The sequence below is a fragment of the Eriocheir sinensis genome, chromosome 9 (genome assembly GCF_024679095.1).
Source record: "Eriocheir sinensis breed Jianghai 21 chromosome 9, ASM2467909v1, whole genome shotgun sequence".
NCBI lineage: Eukaryota > Metazoa > Arthropoda > Malacostraca > Decapoda > Varunidae > Eriocheir > Eriocheir sinensis.
In genome coordinates this window covers 18,334,100-18,361,624 of record NC_066517.1, presented here as the reverse complement: position 1 = coordinate 18,361,624, position 27,525 = coordinate 18,334,100, and the positions used below count along the sequence as shown (strand labels likewise).

Here is a 27,525-nt window from a genome sequence, read left to right as displayed (position 1 = left end):
TTCTTTCCTATACAACTTCCTCTCTACTCTCCCTCCTTTCTTTTCCTTTTGGCCGTACGGTTGAGTCAACCTCAAGGACTCAGACGTATGAAGAATGACTCAAGCGACTCAATTTCTTGGCACTGGAGAAAAGATGCTTACGAGGGGATATGATTAAATTCTTCAAGTGCCTGAAAAAGATCAGTGACGTCGATCACTCCAAGATCTCTTAACTGCAAACCAACTCAAGAATTAGAAATAACAATTTATCCATTCAAGCGAGGCGATGCAGCACAGACATTGGCAGGAGTTTCTTTTCAAACCGAGTCATCCGTCATTGAAGCAATCTTCCTTCAGAAGTAGTATATAAGTGTGAACATCATCAACTTCTTCAAAAATAGAATCGACCGTCATTTCGTTGCGTCAGGAGTAAATTGAATATCGAAGTGCTTTCCTCTGCTCTGCAGGCATTGTGGCGGTCGAGCAGATTAAATCACTAGAGCACGCAACCTCGTAATGAGCCAATAGACTTTATGTTGCCTGCATTTCCATGTTTCCATGTTTTCTTTCGTCCTTTATCTCTTTCTTTACTCCCTCCTTCCCTGCATACTCGCCTTCTCTCCCTCATTCATCTTTTTTCAAACACTAAACTTGTCCGGTTCCATGTAGCCTCCATTTCTCCGCATGTAGGGCAAACTACATTTCAGTATCTCCTAACCTTTTTAAGAAAAGACGCACACAGCACCACCATACACATTTGAATTCACATCCCTACATCCAGGAACGAGAACTTGGCTACAGAAAGACCGGGACAAATACAAATCTTGCAGTTGCCTCTAATCCCACAGTGTGCGCCAGACGAGCCTCGCTGTAGAGAAACACAAGTAATGACACACACACACACACACACACACACACACACACACACACACACTCTCTCTCGACTTTCCTCCAACAATACACAGAGGCTCAAATGACAAAGAGGGAACGAGCGGCAAAGAGCACGTACACACTTCCTTTTAGTAGTCTGCAGCTTACACCCAGACAGACCGACGCTTCACCCGACCCAACAACAAAAACCGGGCAGCTACCACACCCACACCTGTCATTGCTTCCCTTAACACTCACGGCAACAAGGTCATTATGTGGGTCGCATTATAAGATATTTCACCGCCCAAGAACACATATTTGACAAGGCTTTCGTAGGAGTCGTGCGCATTTCCAGGAGTAGTTTTATGACCCCTGGTGGTGGTTTGACCCTTCTTCTGTACCGTGAATCTAAAGAAACACTCATTAGAATTCGATTTGATAAGGCTTTCGTGGGAGTTGTGCGCATTTCCAGGAGTAGTTTTATGACCCTGGTGGTAGTTTGACCCTTCTTCTGTATCGTGAACCTTAAGAAACGCTCATTAGAACTCGACTTGATAAGGCTTTCGTAGGAGTTGTGCGCATTTCCAGGAGTAGTTTTATGACCCTGGTGGTAGTTTGACCCTTCTTCTGTACCGTGAACCTTAAGAAACGCTCATTAGAACTCGACTTGATAAGGCTTTCGTAGGAGTTGTGCGCATTTCCAGGAGTAGTTTTATGACACTGGTGGTAGTTTGACCCTTCTTCTGTATCGTGAATCTAAAGAAACACTCGTTAGAACTCGATTTGACAAGGATTTCGAAGGAGTTGTGCGCATTTCCAGAAGTAGTTTTATGACCCCTGGTGGTAGTTTGACCCTTCTTCTGTATCGTGGACCTTAAGAAACACTCATTAGAACCCGTCTGACCCCCTCTTTGACTTTTAGAAATAGATGATGTGAGAAGCGAAAGTGTTTTGTAATACCAACCTTATTGTCAGGCGCTTCCAACCCTCACAACTAATTCCGAAGACCAAAAAGGAGACGAGTCGGTTTCTAATGAGTGTTTTTTTTACGTTCATGGTACAGAGGAAGGATCAAACTACCGCTAGGGTCATTTAAACTACCCCTGGAAATGCCTAACAAATGTGTGTGGCTGGGGATCGAAATGCTTAAGTTCATGGTACAGAGGAAGGGTCAAACTACCGCTAGGGTCATTTAAACTACCCCTGGAAATGCCTAACAAATGTGTGTGGCTGGGGATTGAAATGCTTAAGAATATGGACATTACAAGACTCCCTCCCTAGCACTCCAACCCCTTGTGTGTATACTAGTGGACGGCTTGCCTCTACACACACACTCACACTTACACACGCACACACACACCGCCAGGCACTACTAAATGGCCCCTTTATCTGTGCCCTGATCGTGAGCGGCGAGGGGGAGGGCTGAGGGCTGGTGGAGAGCAGCCACACACACACACACACACACACACCACACACAACACGACGCCGCAACATTATCAAGCGACGGAGAGGCGGCCGCGGGGTGTTCCTGGCGCGCTCTCTCCCCGCCAACAGCCAAATAAAGGTTCACAGCCACACGAACAAGCGGAGATAAGGGACGCCCCCACCACAGCGCCGCCCAGCCATTATAACACGCACACTGGGCCAACGAGACCAGTAAACACACCGCGGGTTAACAGAACAGCCGCAGATTGGATATAAACTCTGATAAGGCTCGTGGCATACATAAAATACACGGAGAATAGACACATCAGATAAAACACATAAAACAGACGGAGATACAGATACAGATACAGATTAGATAAAAAAAAACACTGATAAGACTCGTGGCATACATAAAATACACGGAGAATAGACACATCAGATAAAACACATAAAACAGACGGATACAGATACAGGAATAGATACAGATTAGATAAAAACACTGAAAAGACTCGTAGCATACATAAAATAGAAGGAGAATAGACACGGATCAGATAAAATCACTTACTGCGGCTCATAGAATGGATAAAATAGACGGAAAATAGACGTAGATCATATAAAAACAGTGATATAGCTACTCATAGAATCCATATAACAGAGGGAGAACAGATAGTTATATAAAAGAACACCAATAAGACAAAAAAACTACATAAACGGAAAATAGATACAGAACACGAACAGACACAGAACACAGAAACAGACACGTACAAAACACGTTATAAAAGCTGAACAGACAAGGAAACAGACACATAAAAAAAACAGATAAAAGAAAACACAAGAATCACGAAAAATAAACAGAAGGAAAGAAAGGGAAATTAAATACAGCTACACACACACAGAAACCACCGTCACACAGACAGACAGACACACAGACACAGACGCCAAGGCCCGTTCACCATCCAAAGTTTCCCTCAGAGAAAAAAAGAACAAAAAATATAAAAAAGAATAAAAGGAAAAAAAAAAAAAAAAAACCTACACCAAACCTTTCGCCCAGAGCAAGCGTGTGGTTGTTGTTGTAGTCGTTGCACACACACACACACACACACACACACACACGTAAGCACTGCATCACTGTCAAGTCTTTTACACGAATTGGGTTTTTTTTCTCCCTGATTTCGTAATTGCATTGATCTGACCGTTCGTGTGTGTGTGTGTGTGTGTGTGTGTGTGTGTTTGCTTAATGTAACAGATGATGAATTGTGATATAACGTGCACACACACACACACACACACACACACACACACACACAAACAGACAAACACAAACAAACAAACAAACACACACACCCAAACAAACATCCACATAAAAGTAAACGAAGAAGAAAAATCTACCATAAAAAACAACAACAAAAAATCATCCAGCCAGTCTGCATGTCATCCATTTAAACGAATTCCTCATCCGCCAGTGACCGTGATACACTAACTCTTGGAATTCCTCATCCGCCAGTGACCGTGATACACTAACTCTTGGAATTCCTCATCCGCCAGTGACCGTGATACACTAACTCTTGGAATTCCTCATCCGCCAGTGACCGTGATACACTAACTCTTGGAATTCCTCATCCGCCAGTGACCGTGATACACTAACTCTTGGAATTTTGAAAGTCGACAAAAAAACGAGCAGAGAAAACAGTAACCCTTTGTCTGATAATTAATTTTTTGACTGCCACCTTCTGATTAATTATGTACCCGTGAAGCTTTTGTGAGGGAGGGAGGGAAGGAAGGGAGGAAAGGAGAGATGAAGGTAAGAGGAAAGGAGTAGAGGAGAGGTTGAGGGAAGAGGGGAGAATACGAGGGAAAGAGGAAACAAAGGGAAGGTAGAGGGAGAGAAGGGAAGGAGGAAAGATATGAAGGAGGGAGAGAGGAAAGGGATGAGGAAAGGGATGAGGGAAAAGATGAGACGAGAGGGAGGGAGGGAGACGGTAAGAGAGAGGGAAGAATGAAGGGAGCAAAGAAGGGAGGAAGGAAAGAGTCGGAGTGAGGGAGAGGATGAAGGAAGTAGGGAAGAAGGAAGGAATGAGGGAGGGAGGAAAGGGAGAAGGAATGTGAACAGGATAAGCTAAAGAAGGAAGAAATGAGGAAGACGAGAAGGAAAGGAGGGACGAAGGAAGGAGGAAGAGAATTAAAAGAGGAGGGAAAAAGGAAAGAAAGGAAGGAGGAAGAAAATTAGAAAAGGAGGGAAGAAGGAAAGGAAGGAGGAAGAGGCTGAGGAAGAAGGAAGAAGTAAGGGAAAGAATGAGGGTCGAAAGGGGGGGGGGGAGAGAGAGAGAGAGAGAGAGAGAGAGAGAGAGAGAGAGAGAGAGAGAGAGAGAGAGAGAGAGAGAGAGAGAGAGAGAGAGAGAGAGAGAGAGAGAGAGAGAGAATGGGAGAGCGAGAAAGTGAAGAAAGGAGAAAAGGAAAGGCAAAAAAATATTAGGGTGAAGAAAAAGTGAGAGTGAAGGAGAAGAAAGAAGACAGATATTGAGGAATTGCACAATGGAGGGAAGGAAGAAAAGAAAGATGGAGGAAAGATGAGAAGGAGAGACGTAAGAATGGAGAGAGATGAAGGGATGGAGGGACAGCGATATGAAGAGAAGGGAAGGAAGAGAGGAAGAGTGAATGAAATAGAGTGGAAGGAAGAAAGGAAGGAACGAAGGAAGAAGAAAATAGATGAAGGAAGAAAGAAAAGAAGTAAAGAAGGAAGAATGAAATAAAGGAAGGAATAAGGAGGAAAAGAAAGAAATAAGGGAGGAGGAAAGAAGGAAAAGGAAAGAGGGGAAAGAGAAGAACGAAGAGGTATGAAGAAACAGGAGGGAGATAGAAAGAGCGAACAGGGAGAGAGAGAGAGAGAGAGAGAGAGAGAGAGAGAGAGAGAGAGAGAGAGAGAGAGAGAGAGAGAGAGAGAGAGAGAGAGAGAGAGAGAGAGAGAGAGAGAGAGAGAACAGTAAAAAAAAATGATGCTGAAAGAGGCTGGGACACGGGAGATAAAGATAAAGCGATGGAGATTTAAAGAGATACGAGAAAGATGAAAGAAGGAGGAGGAGGAGGAGGAGGAGGAGGAGGAGGAGGAGGGAAGATAAAGGATAAAGTAAGTGTTTGTGAAAAAGACGAAGAGGGGACGAAAGTGAAAGAAGAGAGGGAGGAAGGAGTGGATAGAAGAGAAAACAAGAAAGATGAACGAAGGGAAGAAGAAGGAGGAGGAGAGAGAGGGAAGAAAGGGAGGCAAGGGATTAGGAGGTAAGTGTTTATTGTGAAAGAGAGGAAAAGAAGGGGAGAAGAAAAAGGTGGGTGGGAGAGAGAAGAGAATGGAGAGAAGAGGGAGAATAAAGGTTAGTTGGAGGGAGGAGAAGCAGATTGAAATGAGGAAGATGAAAAGACGAAGAAAAGAGAGGGAGAAGAGAAGAGAGAAGAGAAAAGAAGGCAAGAGAAAAAGAGAAGAGAAAAGAAGAGAGGAGAGGAAAAGAGAAAAAAGAAGAAAGCGGAGGAGAAAAAAAGCAAAAAGGAAAGTTAGTCGATGAAAGAGAAAACACAGGAGAAAATAAAGATGTGTGTGGAAGGGAGAGTGAGGGAAAGCTGAATGAGGGAGAAGGGGATGAATATATATGACAGCGGATACAGGAAAAAGAGGAAGACGAGGAGGAGGGAGAAGAAGAATGGATGCAATAATGAAGGAAAAAGAGTAAGTGTGCAAAGGTGAATGAGAGGAAGACTGATGAAGTGAACAGCGGATGAAAGAGAAAGAGGAGGAGGAGGAGGAGGAGGAGGAGGAAAAAGAGGAGGGGTGATGGTGGAAGGGGGAGAGTGGATGCAATCTTGAAAGGTAAAAGAAAATGAGGAAGAGGAAGAGGAGGAGGAGGAAAAGGGAAAAAAGATATTAAAAGGTAAACTCAATTATGGTACACGCGGATAAACACCTTAAAGTTAACACTAATTGCTTCATTATAAACACACACACACACACACACACACACACACACACACACACACACACACACACACACACACACACACACACACGAAAATAAATGAATAAATCCCCATACCTACTTTCAATACCAACTCCACAACACATACACACACAATCCAGCACTACTACTACTACTACTACTACTACTACTACTAATTCTACGGTCACTACTCACCATATCACTGCAGAACGAACATGAGGAGCGTCACTATCGTCACCATCAGGTCGTCACTGTACACCATCAATACGACCGTGAATGTTGCAGTGTTCCTTTCACGCGTCAGTCAGGTGAAAATTCCTTGGAACATTACCGCCGAGAGAGAGAGAGAGAGAGAGAGAGAGAGAGAGAGAGAGAGAGAGAGAGAGAGAGAGAGAGAGAGAGAGAGAGAGAGAGAGAGAGAGAGAGAGAGAGAGAGAGAGAGAGAGAGAGAGAGAGAGAGAGAGAGAGTAGAGAGAGTAGAGAGAGTAAATTAGAGAGAGAAACCGAAGCTAATAAGGTCACAGGATTAAAAATGCATTCACAGTCGCTCTAATTCCAGTGGACTTCGGCTTACGTGTGTGCGTGTGTGTGTGTCAGCCAGGGTCAGTATGTGCGTGTGTGTGTGTGTTTCTCGGCTCAAAACCTCGTCTTGCAACACTCGTGGGCCTGCAACACCACCAACACAGCGTCCAGGACCAGTTGAGAGCCGCACGCAACACAAGTCAGCACGTCACCTTATCTTCACGGCAATACTTTCACTGGGAGAGACGGAGAGCCCCGAGGAGGGAGTGCGGAGGCGAAAGACACACGTACTATCCCTCCGAGAGTCAGGACACCACTGCCTAACCTTCCCATCTATTCTCTCGCAGCCAGCCAGCCAGCCCAGGCGGTCCCGTTTTCTCTCGCCAGGGTCGGTATTCTCAAACACTCGCTTCTCACATCAACAATATCCAAAGGCCGAATAGGAGATCAATCGAGGTCTAATGAGGGTTTTCTTGCATTCACGCCACAGAAGAATGATCAAACTACCACCAGGGTCATAAAACTACCCCTGGAAATGCCCGTAACTCCTAGGAAAGCCTTGTCAAATGTGGGTGTGTGAGTCTGGGCGCCGGAAGGTTGGAGGACGCGGGCCCGTTCTGGATAACTTCCCCACAGATGCTTTATTTCCAGGCCCTAATGGGGAGGATGCTCTTCTGGCCGACCCACAACGATGACATATTTCCCGAGGACCTTTTTACGCCTCCCCTTGATATAAGACACGGCGCCACGAGGGTTATTTCCACGTTTTTTCCTAGGGGTGATAGGCCTAATGTTACTTTTTAGATCTTGGTTGATTACGAGCTCGAGGGTCATAGGGAGAGGTGACGAAGGGGTAAGGTTAAGGAGTTGAAGTGTTACCTGAGTAGTGAAAGGTAAGAAGGGGGAAATTGGTATGCCAGGCGAGGGAAAGGTAGGTTGACGGGAAGGTAAATAGGTGGTTACGTAGGTAGGTTGGTAGGGTAAGGTAAGGTAAGGTAAGATAAGATAAGATAGGGTAAGGTAAGGTTAGGTAAGGCAAAGCAAGGAAAGGTAAGGTAAGGTAAGGTAAGATCAGGTAAGTTAAGGTAAGGTTAGGCAAGGTAAGGTAAGGTAAGGTAAGGTAAGGTAATGTAAGGTTAGGTAAGGTAAGGTAAGGTAAGGTAAGGAGAGGAGAAAAGGAGATAAGAGTGAGACGCCGTGTGTGTGTGTGTGTGTGTGTGTCATAAAAATAAACACGTGACCACTCAGCTAAATGAAGCTAAACAATGCAAATAAAAACACACACACAAAAACACTCGGAATTGGAGGCATAAAAAAGGAAAAGAAAACGGAGCGCGTGTGAACGAAGCGAAAACTAATCCAAACAAAATCCCCCCAAAATAACACGATAAAACATAAGGTAAAGAAAAAATAAAGAACTACAAAGGAAAAGAAAGAAAGAATGAAAAAGAAAGAAAGAGTGAGTTAAAGGTTAGTGTGAGGAGTGAGACGTGCTGGAGAGAGAGAGAGAGAGAGAGAGAGAGAGAGAGAGAGAGAGAGAGAGAGAGAGAGAGAGAGAGAGAGAGAGAGAGAGAGAGAGAGAGAGAGAGAGAGAGAGAGAGAGAGAGAGAGAGAGAGAGAGAGAGAGAGAGAGAGAGAGAATGAAATATGCATCAAGAAGGAAAGAAAACAGAAAAGGAAGAGAGAAGAAAGAAAAAAAGAAAAGAAAAAGAAGGAAAGAAAGAAAATGAAAGAAAAAGTGAGAAATCAGAATTAAGAAAGAAATAGAAGAATAAAACAGCAAAAAATTCAACAAAAAAGAAAAGAGAGAGAGAGAGAGAGAGAGAGAGAGAGAGAGAGAGAGAGAGAGAGAGAGAGAGAGAGAGAGAGAGAGAGAGAGAGAGAGAGAGAGAGAGAGAGAGAGAGAGAGAGAGAGAGAGAGAGAGAGAGAGAGAGAGAGAGAGAGAGAGAGAACACCTGTGGGGGATTTCAGGTAAACATTTTGAGGTCCTGCGAGAACGATATTAATGGTGTTGACGGTGAGGATAAAAGAGTGGAGATGGTGGTGGACAGGCCATCATGGAGGAGGAGGAGGAGGAGGAGAGAAGAAGGGATGAAAAAACAGAAGAGGAGAAGAAGAAGAAAAAGAAGAAAAAAACTGTGAAAAGGAACGTAAAATGTGCAAAAGATGTCGAAGGAAAACTATATAGATTCTGAAGGAAAGAAGGAAAAAAATGGACGAGAAGGAGGAAGAATAGAAGAAAAATCGGAGGAAGAGAGAACGGAAAAGGCTGTGGAAAAGAAAGGAAAGAAAAAAGATACTGAAAAAGAGGAAGAAAATAGGACGAGAAGGAGAAAGAAGAGAAGAAAATTCGGAGGAAGAGGGGAAGGAAAAGGCTGTGGAAAATAAAGGGAAAAAAGATACTGAAAAAGAGGAGGAAAAATAGGACGGGTAGGAGGAGAGGGAAAAGAAGAAAAATCAGGGGAAAAAAGTGAAGGAAAAGTTGAGGAAAAGGAATAGGAGGAAAGAAGAAATGAAAGAAGAATATATACTGAATGAAGGAATAATAAAGACAGGAGGAGGTGAAGAAGACAAATAGGAGGAGGGAAAGGAAACTGTAGAAAAAGATGAAAGAGAAAGAAAATAAGCAGAGGAAAGAAGAAAAGTAGTAGTAGGAGGAGGAGGAGGAGGAGGTAGAGAAGAAGAAAAAAAGAAGAGGAGGAGGTGGAGAAGAAGAACAACAGGAGGAGGCGAAGGAAAATGTGGAAAAAAGGAAGAAAATATGCTGAGGAAAGAAGAAAAATAAGACAAGAAGGAGGTGGAGTAGAAGAAAATTCGGAGAAGGGAAAGAAAACTGTGAAAAAATGAAAAAAAGAAGAAAATATGCTGAAGAAAAGAAGAAAAATAAGACGAGAAGGATGGGAAGGAGAAGAAACAAAATACGAGGAGGAGAAGAAAGGGAAGAAAATCTGAGGAGGAGGAGGAGGAGGAGGAGGAGGAGGAAGAAAACTCGGAGGATGAGGGAAGAAAAAAGTTGTGAAAAATAATGAAAAGAAAGAAAATATACCGAAGGAAGAAAAAAGGAAAGATAACAAGGAGGAAGAGGAGGAAGAAAAGAAAGTGTGGGAAGGGAGAGGGGAGGAGAAGAAAAAGGTGGAGGAGAAGGAAGGAAGAAGAGGAGGAGGAATCAGAGGCGAAGTTGGAGGTGAAGAAAAAGAAGAAAAGAAACGACGAGGAACAAAGAAGGGAGAAAATGGAGAAGACTGAGAGGAAGGTGAAGAGAAGAAAAGGAACCCCCAAAAATAAAAACTAGGAAAAAAAATGGAGGAAAAAAAAAAAGAGGAAATAATGAAAGAAAGAAGAGGGACCTTGATGATAAAGAAAGGGAAGCAGATAAAATAAAATAAAAGGAAGAAAAATGATGAAGAGGAGAAAAAAAGGATGCAGATTAAATAAAATAAAACAGAGGAGGAAAAAGACGAAGAGGAGGAGAAAAAAAGGGAACCAGATAAAATAAAATATAATAGAGGAGGAAAAAGATGAAGAAGAGGAGAAAAAAAAGAGGAAAATGGAGGAAAAGAAGTGAACTCAAGTATTTTTAAAAGGAGTCCACACAACCTGACACATACACGTAAGAAGAAAATTAGGAGAAAAAGAGGAGGAGGAGGAGGAGGAGGAGGAGGAGGAGGAGGACGGGGGCAAGAACGAAGAGGATAGGACGAGGACGAAGAGGACGTGGAGGAAGACGAGGAGGAGGAGGAGGAGGAGGACGAGAACGAGGATAAGGGCGAGAAAATAAATAACGAAGAGGTGATAAAAGGTGAAGTAGAATAAAGAACAGGAAAAAAAGTGGAGGAGTCGAAAATATGAGAGCTGGGACACACGAAGAAAGAGAAGAAGGAGAAAAGAAAACAAGCAATTAAGAGGAGGAGGAGGAGGAGGGAAAGAAAGAAAGAGGTGAGGAGAGAGAAGAGAAGAAAGAGAAACAGGAGGAGGAAGAGAAACGCAAAACCAAGATCTAATAAAAAAAAGAAAGACAAAAAAAATAAAAACCGAGCTATTTTTTAAAGTTTTCCCACACAACTTGACACACACACACACACACACACACACATAGCCACCCCCCCCCCCCCCATTGCCTTCTTCCCCCTTCCCCCTTCCTGCCTTCCTCCCCCAACACACACACACACACACACACACACACACACACACACACACACACACACACACGCACAGAAACGTAAGAAGATTAACTTGTGCGTCTGAAGAGGTTACCTGAGACACCGCGACCCAGACCAAGGCCGAGAGAAGGTAAGGCGGCCAAGTCACTTCAGGTTAGGTGGGTAGCGTGAAAGCAGGGGAGAGGGAGAGGGAGGAGGAGGAGGGAGAGGAGGAAGAGGGAGAAAGGAGGAGGAAGAGGGAGAAGAGGAGGGAGAGGGAAAGGAGGAGGGATAGGGAGAATGAGGAGAAGGAGAGAGGAGAGTGAGAGAGGATGGGGAGAGAATGGAGGGAAGGAGAAAGGAGGAAGGAAAAGTGAGAGAGGATGGAGGGAGAGTGAAAGAAGGAGGGAGGGAGAAAGAAGGGAGGGAGAAAGGAGGGAGGGAGAGTGAAAGAAAGGGGGAGGGAGACTGAGAGAGGATGGAGAAAGGAAAAAGAAGGGAAAAGTGGAAAAGATAGAAAACGATGGGAGAGTGGAAGAAAAAAATAAAAGGCAAAAGAAAGGATGTGAAGGGAAGTAGAGAAAGTATATAGGAAAGTGGATGATGATGAGGAAGAGGAGGAGATGGAATTAACATGAGTGGAAGGGGAGGTGGAGAGGATGGAGCTGGACGAAAAAGAAAAAAAAGTGGAAGAGGGAAGGGAGAGAAGGACAGGAAGGCGGAAAAGGAGGCAGGAGGGAGGGAAAGAGGAAAGACTGTACTCTCAAAGGATATTGGAAGAGGGGTGATGGGGTGTGATGGGCGGGGCACGTAGAGAGATTGGGGTGAAGGGCTGGGGAAGGGGAGATGGGATGGAGGAGGAGGTAGGGTGGAAGAGGAGAGAAATAGAGGAAAAGCTGTTGGGATGGAGGATGAGAAGCCAGAAGAGGAGGAGAAGGTGGAGAAGAGGTAAAGAAGGAGAAGTAGAAAGGTGGAAATGGGACTGAAGAAGGAGATGGAGAAGAGGTTAAAAAAAAGTAGAGGAGATGGAGAAGGGGGAAAAGTAAAAAAAAAATTAGAGAGGTGGAGATGGGACTGAAGAAGGAGATGAAGAAGGAGAAGAGGTTAATAAAAGAAGTAGAGAGGTGGAGATGGGACTGAAGAAGGAGATGAAGAAGGAGAAGAGGTTAATAAAAGAAGTAGAGAGGTGGAGATAGGACTGAAGAAGGAGATGAAGAAGGAGAAGAGGTTAAAAAAAAAGTAGAGAGGTGGAGATGGGACTGAAGAAGGAGATGAAGAAGGAGAAGAGGTTAAAAATGAAGTAGAGAGGTGGAGATGGGAATGAAGAAGGAGATGAAGAAGGAGAAGAGGTTAAAAATGAAGTAGAGAGGTGGAGATGGGAATGAAGAAGGAGATGAAGAAGGAGAAGAGGTTAATAAAAGAAGTAGAGAGGTGGAGATAGGACTGAAGAAGGAGATGAAGAAGGAGAAGAGGTTAAAAATGGAAGTAGAGGTGGAGATGGGAATGAAGAAGGAGATGAAGAAGGAGAAGAGGTTAATAAAAGAAGTAGAGAGGTGGAGATGGGAATGAAGGAGATGAAGAAGGAGAAGAGGTTAATAAAAGAAGTAGAGAGGTGGAGATGGGAATGAAGAAGGAGGTGGAGGAGGACAAGAGGTTAGAGAATGAGAAGTAAAGAGGTGAAGGAACTAAAGGAGGAGGAGTAGGAAAAGAGGTTAAAGAAGACGACTAGTAGAGAGGTGAAGGGAGTGAAGAAGCAAAAATGTGGAGGAGGATGAAAGAAACTGGAGCAGAGAAGTGAGAGAGGGAAAAAAAGAGTGGAGGAGGAGGAGGAGGAGGAGATGGGGGTCGTGGGGGGTACAGTTGGCAATACTGCACTCGGAATCTCATCTCCGGCACATCAAAGAAGCAGTTTAAGCACAAGAATCTCAGGCATCCACTCACGGGGAGACGCGGGTGCCTCGACGAGTGGCCGCCTGAGAGAGTGTGAGGGCCCGCCGGTTGCCTCGCTGGTGGGACGCTGCTATTATGGGTGAAGGATCTCATTGCCCCACGTGTTGGTTAATCTGTGCATGACTTTATCTTCTTCACACTTTAGTTACACACCTTTCAAATACCTATCACTTGTTGGATGCTGACTTGGTGACAGACAGGGTCGTTTTATAAGACATTTTCGCCTCCCAAGAACAGCTATTTGACAAGGCTTTCGTAGGAGTTGTGGGCATTTCCAGGGGTAGTTTTATCACCCTGGTTGTAGTTTGACCCTTCCTCTGTACCATGAACCTGAAGAAACACTCATTAGAACCCGATTGACCCCCTCTTTGACCTTCAGAAATAGATGATGTGCGAAGCAAATGTGTCTTGTAATACCGACCACAATCTTTTTCACGCCTCAGTCGCACATGCTATTATGGGTGAAGGAGCTCATTACCCCACGTGATGGTTACTTGGTGCCTGCCTTTATCTTCTTCACACCTTTCTAATACCTATCACTTTTTAGATGCTGACTTGGTGACTGACAATCTTCCTTACACCTTTAGTCACACACCTTTCAAATACCTGTCACTTTTTAGATGCTGACTTGGTGACTGACAATCTTCTTCACACCTTTAGTCACACACCTTTCAAATACCTGTCACTTTTTAGATGCTGACTTGGTGACTGACAATCTTCTTCACACCTTTAGTCACACACCTTTCAAATACCTATCACTTGTTGGATGGTGACTTGGTGACTGACAATCTTCTTCACACCTTTAGTCACACACCTTTCAAATACCTGTCACTTGTTGGATGGTGACTTGGTGACTGACAATCTTTACACCTTTAGTTACACACCCTTCAAATACCTGTCACTTTTTAGATGCTGACTTGGTGACTGACAATCTTTTTCACACCTTTAGTCACACACCTTTCAAATACCTATCACTTGTTGGAAGCTGACTTGGTGACTGACAATCTTTTTCACACCTCAATCACACATTTTCCATCTATAGACTCTTTTTACCTGTTGGATGGTTACTATAATTCTAACCTAGAGGAATGATTTGTACACCTAAGTTACATACCTCCCATTAATAAGTGAATAAACTCATGCCTCTCCTACCTGTGCGATGCTACCTTTACAAATTTATCTTCTTTACCTGTATAACTCGTGCCTCGAAGAACGATTTGAAAACCTGAACCACGTACCTTCCATACAGGTGAATGTACTCATGAATCTCACCTACTGGATGTTAACTTTGCAAATAACTTTCTCTTCTCTACCTGTGACTATAAATTTTGAGCCTAGAAAAAACGATTTGAATACCTGAGTCACACACCTCTCAATAACAGGTGAATAGAATAGAAAAGATAATGAAGGAAAAGATTGTGAAGGGGAATGAAAAGATTGTGAAAAAGATAATGAAGGAGAATATTGTGAAGGGGAATGAAAAGATTGTGAAAAAGATAATAAAGGAAAAGATTGTGAAGAGGAATGAAAAGATTGTGAAAAAGATATGAAGGAAAAGATTGTGAAAAAGATAATAAAGGAAAAGATTGTGAAGAGGAATGAATAGATTGTGAAAAAGATAATGAAGGAAAAGATTGTGAAGGGAAATGAAAAGATTGTGAAAAAGACAATGAAGGAAATGATCACCTGCTGAATGTTAACTATGAATAACTTTATCTCTTTGCCCGTGACTGATTAACTTTGCAAATAACTTTCTCTTCTCTACCTGTGACTATAATTAGAGCCTAGAAAAGCGATTTGCATACCTGAGCCACAAACCTCTCAATTACAGGTGAATAGTTCTTATATCTATCACCTGCTGAATGTTAACTATGAATAAATTTCTCCCTCTACCGGTGACTGATTCTTTAAGCAACTCAGTGTCTAAACAAGGCCTCGGGCACCCTCCTCGTATACCTCCCGATCCAGGTAACTCCGGTGATTATTGGAATTTTTTTAACCTGCATTCGGGTCATCACGCACGGGCAGAAAAAAGTGTTCGCGTGCGCATCATATTCTAAATGAGCTCCCCGCGCCAGAGCCAGGTGAAGCGGTGAAAGAATTGTTATACTTTTTTGTCCAACCATTCCTCTTAATCATGATCATTATTATTATTTCTACGGTGAGCCAGAGTTACCAGAAACACCGACGCAACACTATTATATTCCAGTTTAATCTCCACGTTTTATATATATATATTTTTTTTTCAGAGCTGGGCTTTAATATTCGTCCCGCAAACAACATAATTCATACTTTCAACACAACACTTACAAAACACAATTATAATTAGTACTAAGCAGGAAAAAGGAAATTACTGGGAAAGGAGCACAAGGGGAAGAAAATGGAAAAGGAAAAAGGGGAAGAAAGTGGGAAAGAAGAACAGGGAGGGGGGGGGGGGAGAAAGTGGGGAAGGAGAAGAGGGGAGAAGAAAATGGGAAACGAGAACGAGGGAAGCAAATGGGAAAGGAGAATGGAGGGGGGAAGAAAACGGGAAATGAAAACGGAGATGAAAAGGGGAAAGGAAAATAGAGCAGACAATGGGAAAGGAAAACGGAGGAGAGGAAAATGGTAAAGGAAAACGGGGGAAGAAGAAAATGGGAAAGAAAAACAGAGAAGAAAATGGGAAAGGAAAACGGGGGAAGAAGAAAATGGGAAAGAAAAACGGAGAAGAAAATGGGAAAGGAAAACGGGGGAAGAAGAAAATGGGAAAGGAAGACGGGGGAAGAAGAAAATGGGAAAGAAAAAAATCGGGGGAAGAAAATGAGGGAAAACGGGGAGAAGAAAATAGGAAATGGGAACAGGGGGGAAGAAATTGGGAAAGGAAAACGGGTGAAGAAAAAGGGAAAGGAGAACTGAGGAAGAAAATTAGAAAGGAGAACGGGGGAAGAAGAAAATGGGAAAGGAGAACGGAGAAGAAAATGGAAAAGGAAAACGGAGAAGAAAATGGGAAAGGAAAACGGAGAAGAAAATGGGAAAGGAAAACGGAGAAGAAAATGGGAAAGGAAAACGGAGAAGAAAATGGGAAAGGAAAACGGAGAAGAAAATGGGAAAGGAAAACGGAGGCGAAGAAAAAAGGAAACGGGAACAGGGGGAAGAAACTGGGAAAGGAAAACGGGTGAAGAAAATGGGAAAGGAGAACGGGGGAAGAAAAGGGGAAAGGAAAACGGGTGAAGAAAAAGGGAAAGGAGAACTGAGGAAGAAAATTAGAAAGGAAAACGGGTGAAGAAAATGGGAAAGGAGAACGGGGGAAGAAAAGGGGAAAGGAAAACGGGTGAAGAAAATGGGAAAGGAGAACGGGGGAAGAAAAGGGGAAAGGAAAACGGGTGAAGAAAATGGGAAAAGAAAATGGAAAAAAATGAGAAAAGGGGAAAGAAATGAGAAAATGGAAAAGAAAATGAGAGAAGAACGGGAGGGAAGAAAAGAGGCTTAGATGAAATAAAAACACAATATATACTTACAAAACACAACACACAAAAATACACTCAAGCACAACACAAAGATGAAAAAAACAAAAAAACATTACAGAGAAAGAGGAACAAGTGGAAGAAGGAAAGTGGCTCACAAAAAATAACCACTTCCGCACCTGTCCCACACACCTGCTTTACCTGACAGTCACATCTCATCCAGGTATTCAAAAATCTATTACCGGCTTACCTGTCTCACACACCTGCCTGGCTCTACGTGCACAGTTCAACCAGATATACTACGAAAAAAATATGTCACGCTCACATCCCTCACCTGACAACCACAATCCATGCAGGTAAACTCAGGTGATTAATGCTATTGTTAACCTGCACTGTGTTGTTGATGGTCGAGTAAAGAAATTGGAGAAGGACTAAGGAACAGATTGTGAAAAGGAATGAAAGGAGAAAGTGAGGAAAAGATTGTGAAGGAAGAAGGAGGGTGAAGGAGGAATGGGGGGAAAGGGGAAAGGGGGTGAAAGAAAAGATTGTAAAGGGAAAGATTGTGAAAGAAGAGATAATGAAGGAAAAGATTGTGAAGGGGAATTAAAAGATTGTGAAAGAAAAGATAATGAAGGAAAAGATTGTGAAGGGGAATGATAAGATTGTGAAAGGAAAGCTAATTGAAGGAAAGGATTGTGAAAGAAAAGATAATAAAGGAAAAGATTGTGAAGAGGAATGAAAATATCGTGAAAGAAAAGATAATGAAGGAAAAGATGGTGAAGGGGAATGAAGAGATTGTGAAGGGCGAAAGGGAAGGAAAAGACTGTGAAAAAGAACGAAAGAAAAGAAATAAATATTGATGAAAGAAGAAAATAGGATGAGGAGGAGGAAAAATAGGATGAGAAGGAGGATCATGTAAAAAATGGAGACGGAGAGACTGGGGAATGAAAAGATAGTGAAAAATAATGAAAAGAAAGAAAATATGCTGACGAAAGATGAAAAAACAGGACGAGAAGAAGGAGGAGGAGGAGGAGGAGGAGGAGGAGGAGGAGGAGGAGGAGGAGCACTTTATTCATAATACTCACTTAAAAAAAAAAAAAAAACCGTTATTTCGTCTGCATGCAATCTTCCAAATGAATCCTAACAGCCTGAGGAACACATCACCACCATCACCCTCACTATCATTACCATCACTATCATCATCATCCTTCCCTCCCGATACTTTTCCGAGGCGAGGTAGGAGCACACCTGTCCACGTTAATCAGGCTACGGTGCGCCATAATAATCACAAGCACAGGTAGAGAAGAGCAATTATTATTACATCCGAGTTTGAGCCGTGCGTTTCATAAATATCGGATGCATCATGACTGGGGAGGCAACAGACGTACACAGACACAATGTTATTATGATATTCACTTCCGATTATGTGTGTGTGGGTGGGGAGTGGGGGAAGGAGGGGGTGTCTGTGTGTGGGCGTAGAGGAGTGTGGTTTTGTGTGGGTGGGTGTGGAAGGTAGGGGTGGTCTGTGTAAGAGTGTGTGGGTGTTTGTGTGAGTGGGTGTTTGTGATTGTGTGTGTTAATTTATTTATATAGGAGAGTGTGTTTTTGTGTGGGTGGGTGGAAGGGTCTATGTAAGTGTGTGTGGGGGGGGGGGGGGTGGAAGGTAGGGGTGGTCTGTGTAAGAGTGTGTGGGTGTTTGTGTGAGTGTGTGTGTGTGTGACTGTGTGTGTTAATTTACTTATATAGGAGAGTGTGTTTTTGTGTGGGTGGGTGGAAGGAAGGGTCTGTGTAAGTGTGTGTGTGTTTGTGGGTGTGAGTGTGTGTGTGTGTTACTTTACTTACAAACACACACACATACACACACACACACACACAAACATAACACATAAAAACACACACACACACGCCAAGGTGAGACAAGAAAAATGACACAGTGTAAATGCAATGAAGTGACGTGAGGTCTGATAATCATGAGGCAGAATAATTACAGACAAACTAATCAGCAAAACAAGAGGGAGAAAGGGAAAGCATGGAGAGTGGGGAGGAGGAAGAAGAGGAGAAGAGAGGATGGAATGAGCAGGGATGGGCAGGAGGAGGAAGAGGAGCAGAGGATAGAAGAGAGGAACGTAAGGATATTGGGAAAAGGGATAAAATAAAGATAAAAGGGAGAAACAATAGAGAAAAATACAAAGACAGTGGAGGATAGAATGGGGAATAGAGAGAGGGAGAGGAGAGTTAAGATAGTAGATTAAAGAAAGAGGGTAATTAAAGAGGGGACAGCAAAAGAGAGGAAGAGAATGGCAAGAGGAATAGAGAGGGAAGGGAAAGCAAATGATAGTTAGAGGAAAGAGGAATTAGAGAGATGGGAAAGGAAAGACATCAGAGGAGAAGGAGAGAGGAAAGGGCAGTGTGTGTGTGTGTGTGTGTGTGTGTGTGTGTGTGTGTGTGTGTGTGTGTGTGTGTGTGTGTGTGTGTGTGTGTGTGTGTGTGAGTTTGCTGTGACGAGCCTAGGTCCGAGGAAGTGCTGCGTCAGGTAATACTCTCCCTTCCTCCCTCTCTCCCTCCCTCCCTCTCTCCCTCCCTCCCTCTCTGCCAACCTCAATTCCTGCCTCTCTCCCTCTCTGTCCTCTTCGTTTCCTTTCTCTCTGTTTTCCTTCCTTCCTGTTTCCCTGTTTCCTTCTTCGTTCCCTTTTGCTCCTCCCTCCCCTTCTTCCTCTTTCTCTCCCTCTATCTTTTTCCCTCCTTCACTTCTTTCCAATTTCCTTTCCTCTCTCTCTCTTCCTTTCTCCCTTTCTCTCTTCTTCGTTTTCTTTCTCTCTATTTTCCTTTCATCCAGTTTCCTTGTTTCCCTTCTTCATTCCCTCTGTCTCTCTCCCTCCTTCACTCCTTCCCTTTCTCCCTTCCTTTCTCCCCTTTTCCCTACCTCCGAAGTTAGACAGCGGGAGGGATGGAAGGAAAGAAGGGGAATAACACTTATATACTTTCTCTTTCCCTCTTGCCTTCCTATCCTCCTTGCTGTCATATCTCTATCTCCCTTCCTCCTCCTTCCCTCATTTTCCTTTTCCATCTGAACTCAAGCAAAAGGTGAACTGAAAACCTAGTCCGCTCCTTCATTGATTTCCTTCTCTCTCTTTCATCCTTCAGAAACAAATGTGGATAGACAAGAATAGCTCTCCCCTCACCCCTCTCCCTCTCCCTCTCCCCCTCCCTCTCTCTCTCTCTTTCTCTCTCTCTCTCTCTCAGCCGTGACGGAGGCGGCCGGCAGCGAGCGAGTCGGGGAGAAGGTTACTGCTCATCTGAAGGAGTTATGTGACGCGGGAGAGAGCCGGGCGGGAGGGAGTGAGAGGAAGGAGGGAGGGAGAGCGACAGGAGGAGAGGGCAAGCAAGCGTCAGGGTCTGGGAGTGGGGGAACTGCAGAGGAGAGGGAGGAGGAGAGGAGAGGGAGGGTGAGAAGGGGTATTGCAGAGGAGAAGGAGGAGGAGAGAGGGGAGAGGGTGAGATGGGATAATGCAGAGGAGAGGGAGAGAGGGAGACAGGGAGGAGAGAGGGGGAGAGAAGGGACCATGCAGGAAAACGCCATCCAGGGAGAGGACTAAGGGAGAGAGGGAGATCAGGGAGAGGGAGAGAGGGAAGGAGGGGGGAAAGCAGTATGACCGAGGCACTTTTGAGATGCTGACGGGAATGACACGGCGGAGAAAGAGAGAGGAATAAAGAAAGGAAAAAAACGAGGGTCATAACATAAGCTTTTTCTGCATTGGTAACAGTGTAGCGGCATAGAGAGGAAGAGGAGGAGGATTCTGAAGGTGTGTATTTCACCTCGGCCTGATCACTAACTGTACTCGTCATACCCAGCAAGCTCCCTCCCGATCATAGAAAGGCTGATTGTAGTCGATCTCTGGGTACTGCGGGGACCATCACACACCACACACCCCATCCCCTTTGCTTAATTAAGGAGGGACAGTAACTACCCTCGGTCAGAACGGGGCTTCAACATCCGCATCGCCAGACCGGAGAATGGCAGAGAAGAATTTTAACCACTGAGCTACTGGAGCGGTGTGTGTGTGTGTGTGTGTGTGTGTGTGTGTGTGTGTGTGTGTGTGTGTGTTCAGGAAAGTGTGAAGGTGAGTGGACAGGAAAGATGATGAGAGTCGTTAGAGAATAAAACTCGTGATAATTCTCTCTCTCTCTCTCTCTCTCTCTCTCTCTCTCTCTCTCTCTCTCTCTCTCTCTCTCTCCCAAGATTAATTACTGCCATGCTTTATTTCCTGAGTGCTCTCGTGTTTATCACTATTTATTTTCATCTTTTTCTTTTCTCCTCTTTGTCAACAGCATTTGTGTTTTCCCGTCCGTCTGTCTGCCTGTCTGTTTGTGTTCTTGTCCGTTTCACTGTGTGTGTGTGTGTGTGTGTGTGTGTGTGTGTGTGTGTGTGTGTGTGTGTGTGTGTGTGTGTGTGTGTGTGAAAAACATACAACCTAACCAGACGAATTAAAAAAACAAAAAAGACATGCCCAAACTTTCTAAAACACATCTACACAAACAAACAACAGTCTCTCTCTCTCTCTCTCTCTCTCTCTCTCTCTCTCTCTCTCTCTCTCTCTCTCTCCAACTAAGCTTCTATGGGACGCTGCTCAAGGTCGAGAGAGAGAGAGAGAGAGAGAGAGAGAGAGAGAGAGAGAGAGAGAGAGAGAGAGAGAGAGAGAGAGAGAGAGAGAGAGAGAGAGAGAGAGAGAGAGAGAGAGAGAGAAAGGAAAAGAGAAGCATCGAACGTCAAGAGGAGGAATCCGAGGGGAGAGGGAGGGAGTGGAGGCGATAAAAAGGCGAAGCAGGACAAAGTTTCGGTGAGGCAAGCGTAAGGCAGCGATGGAAGGTGCAAATTACCTTCATTTAACGATAATGAGTTTTTCTATCTGCATAATGATTCCCCGAGAGCGAGAGAGAGAGCGAGAGAGAGGAACAGGGAGTGAGTCAGAGGGAGAAAAAATACAGCCAGACACACACACACACACACACACACACACACACACACACACACACACACACACACAGACACATACATACATACATACATACATGCGGTAGTAGGGTGGCTGAGTGGTTAGCAGCGTCCAGGGTCACCCGAGTTCGCGTCTGGCCCACGACCGCAAGCTGGGATTTTTCAGACTACCCACATGCTGCCCAAAAGACCACCTATTAAACCCGGACTCTATATTCTCTTCCTAAAAAGAGGATCAAAGATGAGCTCCGTGGGACAGCATTAGCCTAATTAGATGGTGCCTCTGTAAACACTTGCCTGCGCCATAACAGGATAGGGCCGACCATCAGGCCCCGCGAAGAAGGCCAACCGACCCCACAGGCAGAACGTAAAAAAATAATACATACATACACACATACATGCGTACATATATACATGCATACATACATACATACATACATACATACGTTATTGTTCATTTGTCTCATTCATTTCATTTCATCTTCCATTGATGTATATTTTACTTCATGAAATAAACCGTTTATTATTATTATTATTATTATTATATACATCAGACAGAAAGTGAGGTCATTACATATGAAAAGACAGACAGTCGAGTGGATAACGAGAGAAGAAAAAATGTATATATGAGAGACCAAAACAAATTTACCCCTCAAAAAAAAAAAGGAAACAGGTAAAGAATATAAGAAAAAAAAGAGAGGAAATGTACACGACAAAGAAAGGAAAACAAATGACCACTTAGGAAAAAACAAAACAAAAAAGAAAAAAAACTTGAAACTTTGGAACTCTTACAAAACACGACAGCCGGCAGGAAGTGCTGGAAATAAATAAACTAAAAAAAAAGTAAAACAGAGGAAAGAAAAAGAATAAAAGGGAGAGAGAGAGAGAGAGAGAGAGAGAGAGAGAGAGAGAGAGAGAGAGAGAGAGAGAGAGAGAGAGAGAGAGAGAGAGAGAGAGAGAGAGAGAGAGAGAGAGAGAGAGAGAGAGAGAGAGGTGAACTTCAATAAAAAAAAAGTTTTGTACCCAGTTAGAGTTAATGAGGATGAAAATAAAGAAAGAGAAAAAGAGAAAGAAAGAAAACAAAAGAAAGAAATTCGAAAAAAAGAATATACGACATAATTATGAATAAAATGCAACGCTGGACTAAATTTAACGAGACCTTCCTTTTTAAACACATTCACAAAAATAAAAAAATAAAAATGAAAGAGACGAAAGAAATGTTGTAAAAGAAAACATCAGAAAGTGTAAAGTTACGCAGCAATAAAGAAAAGTGAAGGAGGGAGAGCGAGAGAAAGAGCGAGAGAAAGAGGGAGAAACAGGAGAGGGAGAGAGGAGAAAAAATCGTGATGGAGAGAAGAGGGAAAACAGACAATTAACGAAAAGCTTCCCTCTCTCCTCCAGCGTGAAGTGGAGAGAAGGAGAAAAGGAGAGAAGGAAAAAGGAAGGAAGGGAATAGAACGCTCACGGAGGAGGAATGGAGGAAGAAGAAGAGGAGGAGGAGGAAGAAGATATAGGAGATACACGAAGGAGGGAGGAAGAAGATTGAGGAGGAAACGAAGAGAACATGGAACCAAGGCGGAGGAGGAAAGAATTTATTTAAAGAGAAAAAGGGGAAAAAATGGAGGGAAAAAGGGAGAGAGAAGTAGTCGTAGAGAGGAGGGAAGGAGGGAGGGAGGGAGGAGGATAAGTGGAGGTAAGTGGAGGGAGGAAGTGGAGTAGGGTTGAGGGCAGAGCAAACACACCACAGAGTAAACAAAACAAACAAACGAGGCAAACAGGGGAAGAAAGACAAACAAAGTCGTAGTCGTAGTCGTAGTAGTAGTTGAAGTAGTAGTCGTAATAGTCGTCGTCGTCGTCGTAGTAGTAGTAGTAGTAGTAGTAGTAGTAATTGTAGTAGTAGTAGTAGTAGTAGTAGTAGTAGTAGACGTATTATTATTATTATTATTATTAGTAGTAGTAGTAGCAGTAGAGGTAGAAAAGAACAAAGAAAACGAGAGATTAAGAACAAAAGAAGATATTTGAAGGAAGAGGAGCTTATTTCAGGAGGAAGAAGAGAAAATGGGAAAAAGAAAACCAAAGAGAAAGAACAAAACAAGTAGAAATTAGAAGGAGAAAAAACACGCTAATTAAGGAGGAAGAGGAGAAAGGGAAATATGAGGAGGAAGAGAAGAGGAAAGACAGAGAAGGAAGAGGGGAGGAGAAGGAAGAGGAGAAAGGGAAATATGAGGAGGAAGAGAAGAGGAAAGACAGAGAAGGAAGAGGGGAGGAGGAGGAAGAGGAGAAAGGGAAATATGAGGAGGAAGAGAAGAGGAAAAACAGAAAAGAAAGAGGGGAGGAGGAGGAAGAGGAGAAAGGGAAATATGAGGAGGAAGAGAAGAGGAAAGACAGAGAAGGAAGAGGGGAGGAGGAGGAAGAGGAGAAAGGGAAATATGAGGAGGAAGAGAAGAGGAAAAACAGAAAAGAAAGAGGGGAGGAGGAGGAAGAGGAGAAAGGGAAATATGAGGAGGAAGAGAAGAGGAAAGACAGAGAAGAAAGAGGGGAGGAGGAGAAGGAGGAAGAAGAAAAACAAAAGTGGAGCAAGAACTCAAAACATGAAACACACACAAGAAACCTTCCCCTAGCACACCGTCACAAACAACAACAACACATACAAATAATAAGCACAAACAAAAAAAGTATAAACAGGCAAAACACACCCTGGTATTCTTTCCCTACCACAGCTCAATCTTACATTACCTCTACGGCCTCTCTTCCTCTATTATTCTGGTGGTGGTGGAATGAGAAAAAAAAATAAGGAAAATAAAAAAAAGAGAAGTAAGACGAAGAGAAAAAACAACTTCCCGATTTTTTTTGGTGCTGGTGGAAAAGAGAAACGTAAGAAAAAAAGGAAAAAGGAAATAAGTTAGACAGAGAGGAGGAAACAAAAAAAAGTAAGGAAAGAAGGAAAAGGAAATAAGAAAGTAAGACAAAGAGGAGGAAACAATGTGCCCTCAGGTCTTTATTTTCCCAGTCAGCTACACACACAAACGAGAAATAAAGAACGGGAGTATTTATCTCTCCCTGCACCTCCTGACAGCCTCAACTCCTTCTCTCCCTCCGTTCCTTCCTTCGCTCCCTTCTTCCCTCCTTCTCTCTCCATTATTCCTCCGTTTTCTTTCAATTCCTCTTCACCGTTGTTTATTTTTTCCTTCCTTCCATATTCCCCTCTTCTCCTTCTCCTCCTTTTTCTTCATCTCTTTCTCTCTCTCTCCTCCAGATGGTCAGAGTGATGTCTAAAAAATACCTTCAATATGCTCTTCCGCGTCCCTGCAGCGAGGTGTGGCCCTGGCCCGTTGCTAATATACAAGGCACTACCTACGTCACACCCCTGTCAGCCACACTAAGCGTCTATTAACTAAAAGAAATTGTTATCCTGGTCTGTTTTCCCTTTTCTCTAGCGCCCTTACAGTATGGTGTGGCCCAGGTTCGTAGCTAATATATAAGGCACACTCACGTCACACCCCTGCCAGCCACACTACACGTCTTCTGGCTGATGGAAATAAATCGTTTCTTTAGGCTGGTTTTCTTTTTCTTTCGCGTCCTTACAGTATGGTGTGGCCCAGATCCGTAGCTAATATATAAAACACTGTCTACATCATTCTTTCCTTATCAGGTTAAAAGGATACATTAGCAGCTGATCTCCTTTCTTCCTAAGTAAAAACTCCTGAAGAATATATTATAAAACTAATTTCCCTTATTAATTCTAAAGGGCACATTACACAACTGATTTCCTTTCTTCCTTAACAAAAAAAACTCCTCAAGGATACATTACAGAACACGATTTCCTCTTTTACTTCTCAAGGATGGATTACACAACTGATCTCTCTCATCCCTCACGTAAAAACTAATTCAAAAAAAGACGTTATTGTGTGAGTGATCGTGTTGTTGTATCTTTTCCCGTTTTCTTTATCTAATCTGCGGGCACGTGGGTAGTGGATTCCTTGTTCCTTACTTAAAAACAGAGTAAAAACAGACCCTAGTGAGTGAGTGATCGTGTTGTTTCTACCTCCCGTTTTCTTTATCTGATCTTCGGGCGCGGATGGCTAAGGGGGGCGACGGTAAAAACATCGGCCGGTTGGTTGGTTGGTTAATAACGAATGCATAGGCGCCGTAAATATTCATGGCATCCGCATATTCCACGAACTCCGGCGCCAAAAGAAATTTCTTCCGTTTAAGCTCCATCACTGAATAATATAATGCAAATGAGGCAGATGAAATAGTTATATAAAGTTCATCTCTCTCTCTCTCTCTCTCTCTCTCTCTCTCTCTCTCTCTCTCTCTCTCTCTCTCTCTCTCTCTCTCTCTCTCTCTCTCTCTCTCTCTCTCTCTCTCTCTCTCTCTCTCTCTCTTGTTTAATTTCCTCTCCAGTTGATTTGTTGAGTTATCCAGACGTCCTCGTATATATATTAACTCGCATTTTCATCTCCCTCCTCTCTTGCTCCCTTCTTTATTATTATCATTATTACTATCATTACTACTACTACTACTACTACTACTACTACTACTACTACTAATACTCCTGCTGCTAACATCAAAATTTTTCCATATGATTTTGTACTTACCAAACCATCATGCTTCTTGTGTGTGTATTTTTTTCTTCCTGCCTACGACTTGAACACTTTCCAGAGGGGAGTTCCAAGACGCCTCTCCACACGACTCTGACTCTCTCTCTAGAATTTCTCTCGCTATTAACTATATCCAGGAGCAGGGCCAGCGGGTTCTTTTTTTGTTTCCCATTTTCTTTTGTCCTTGAGCTCCCTCCTTTTTCTGTAAGATGAAATAAGAACAGTGTACAGCTTTCTCATTACATATTATTATAATGGACGACGTTATGCTGTCAAGATATATTAGAACAAGAATATGATGATGATGGTGGTGATGATGATGATGATGGTAATTGTGATGATAATGATGGTGGTGATAATGCAATAGATAATAATGATAAGAATGATGGTAGTTGTAGTAATAGTAATAGTAGTAGTAGTACTAGTAGTAGTAGTAGTAATGATGATAATAATAATAATAATAATAATAATAATAATAATGATAATAATAATAATAATGACCACTGTTTAAACCTTCCAAATATTAACATCGTAATGATCACAGCCGGGCTATTAAAGAGAAACAAAACTTAACATTTATTCCAGCTGCAACATTCCCTAAGGCCTTCTCTCTCTCTCTCTCTCTCTCTCTCTCTCTCTCTCTCTCTCTCTCTCTCTCTCTCTCTCTCTCTCTCTCTCTCTCTCTCTCTCTCTCTCTTCCCTTCCTTAGGCATTTGTTTTTCTTTTTCCCCTCAATTTTATCACCTTTTCCCCTTCCCTATCATTGGTTTCCACTGTTCCTGTTTTTCCTTTTACCTTCCTTTATTCCTCTCTCTCTCTCTCTCTCTCTCTCTCTCTCTCTCTCTCTCTCTCTCTCTCTCTCTCTCTCTCTCTCTCTCTCTCTCTCTTACCCTCTCTTTCTTTCCCTATCTGCCCTTTCTTTCTCTTTGCCTCTGTCTCTCCTTCTCTCCCCTTCCCTTTCCGTCTCTCTCTCTCTCTCTCTCTCTCTCTCTCTCTCTCTCTCTCTCTCTCTCTCTCTCTCTCTCTCTCTCTCTCTCTCTCTCTCTCTCTCTCACTAACTATTCTCATATTCTCAGCAGCTCGGATTTGCGAATAAACAACTAAAGCGAGAAAAAAAGGATAAATAGAGGAGATAAAACATATATTAATCCACAGTGAGGGAATTTCTATCTAAGTAAAAAATCGCATTAACGTCATTTACATATCCGAAACACGCTTGCAGACTTACACATTTCGATAATCCGGCTGCAATTCGTATTTTTTTCTTTCTTTTCTCCGGGTGTAATTATAGAGCAAGACTTCTTATTTTGGGAAACTCCTCTCTTTCTCTCTCTCATTCTTTTTTTTGCCTGGATCGTGTTGTTTTTTGCTCTCTCTCTCTCTCTCTCTCTCTCTCTCTCTCTCTCTCTCTCTCTCTCTCTTGTCTGTGTTTGTGTACTTGCTTGTCTTTCTGTCTGTGTGTCTGTTTATCTGTCTGCGTGTTTGTCATTCTGCGTGTTTATCTGTCTGTGTATCTGTCTGTGTATCTGTCTGTGTATCTGTCTTTCTTTCATTCTTTCTTTCTTTTTTTCTATCTGTCTGTCTGTATGTCTGCCTGTCTATCTATCTATCTATCT

At 43.1% G+C, this 27,525-nt stretch overlaps 1 protein-coding gene across 7 annotated transcripts in view; it reads right to left on the bottom strand.

Moving 5' to 3' along the window:
• LOC126996070 (zwei Ig domain protein zig-8-like) overlaps window positions 1-27,525 on the bottom strand; it is a 231,462-nt gene that overhangs the window by 165,772 nt on the left and 38,165 nt on the right. For 6 of the 7 annotated variants that reach the window (XR_007750904.1, XR_007750900.1, XR_007750903.1 and 3 more), the window contains exon 1: window positions 6,453-7,110. The gene's annotated coding sequence lies outside the window, so the exon portion shown is untranslated. Of the gene's footprint in view, window positions 1-6,452; window positions 7,111-25,906; window positions 26,112-27,525 lie in introns of those variants that run through there. The other variant, XM_050856140.1, reaches the window with a different exon arrangement.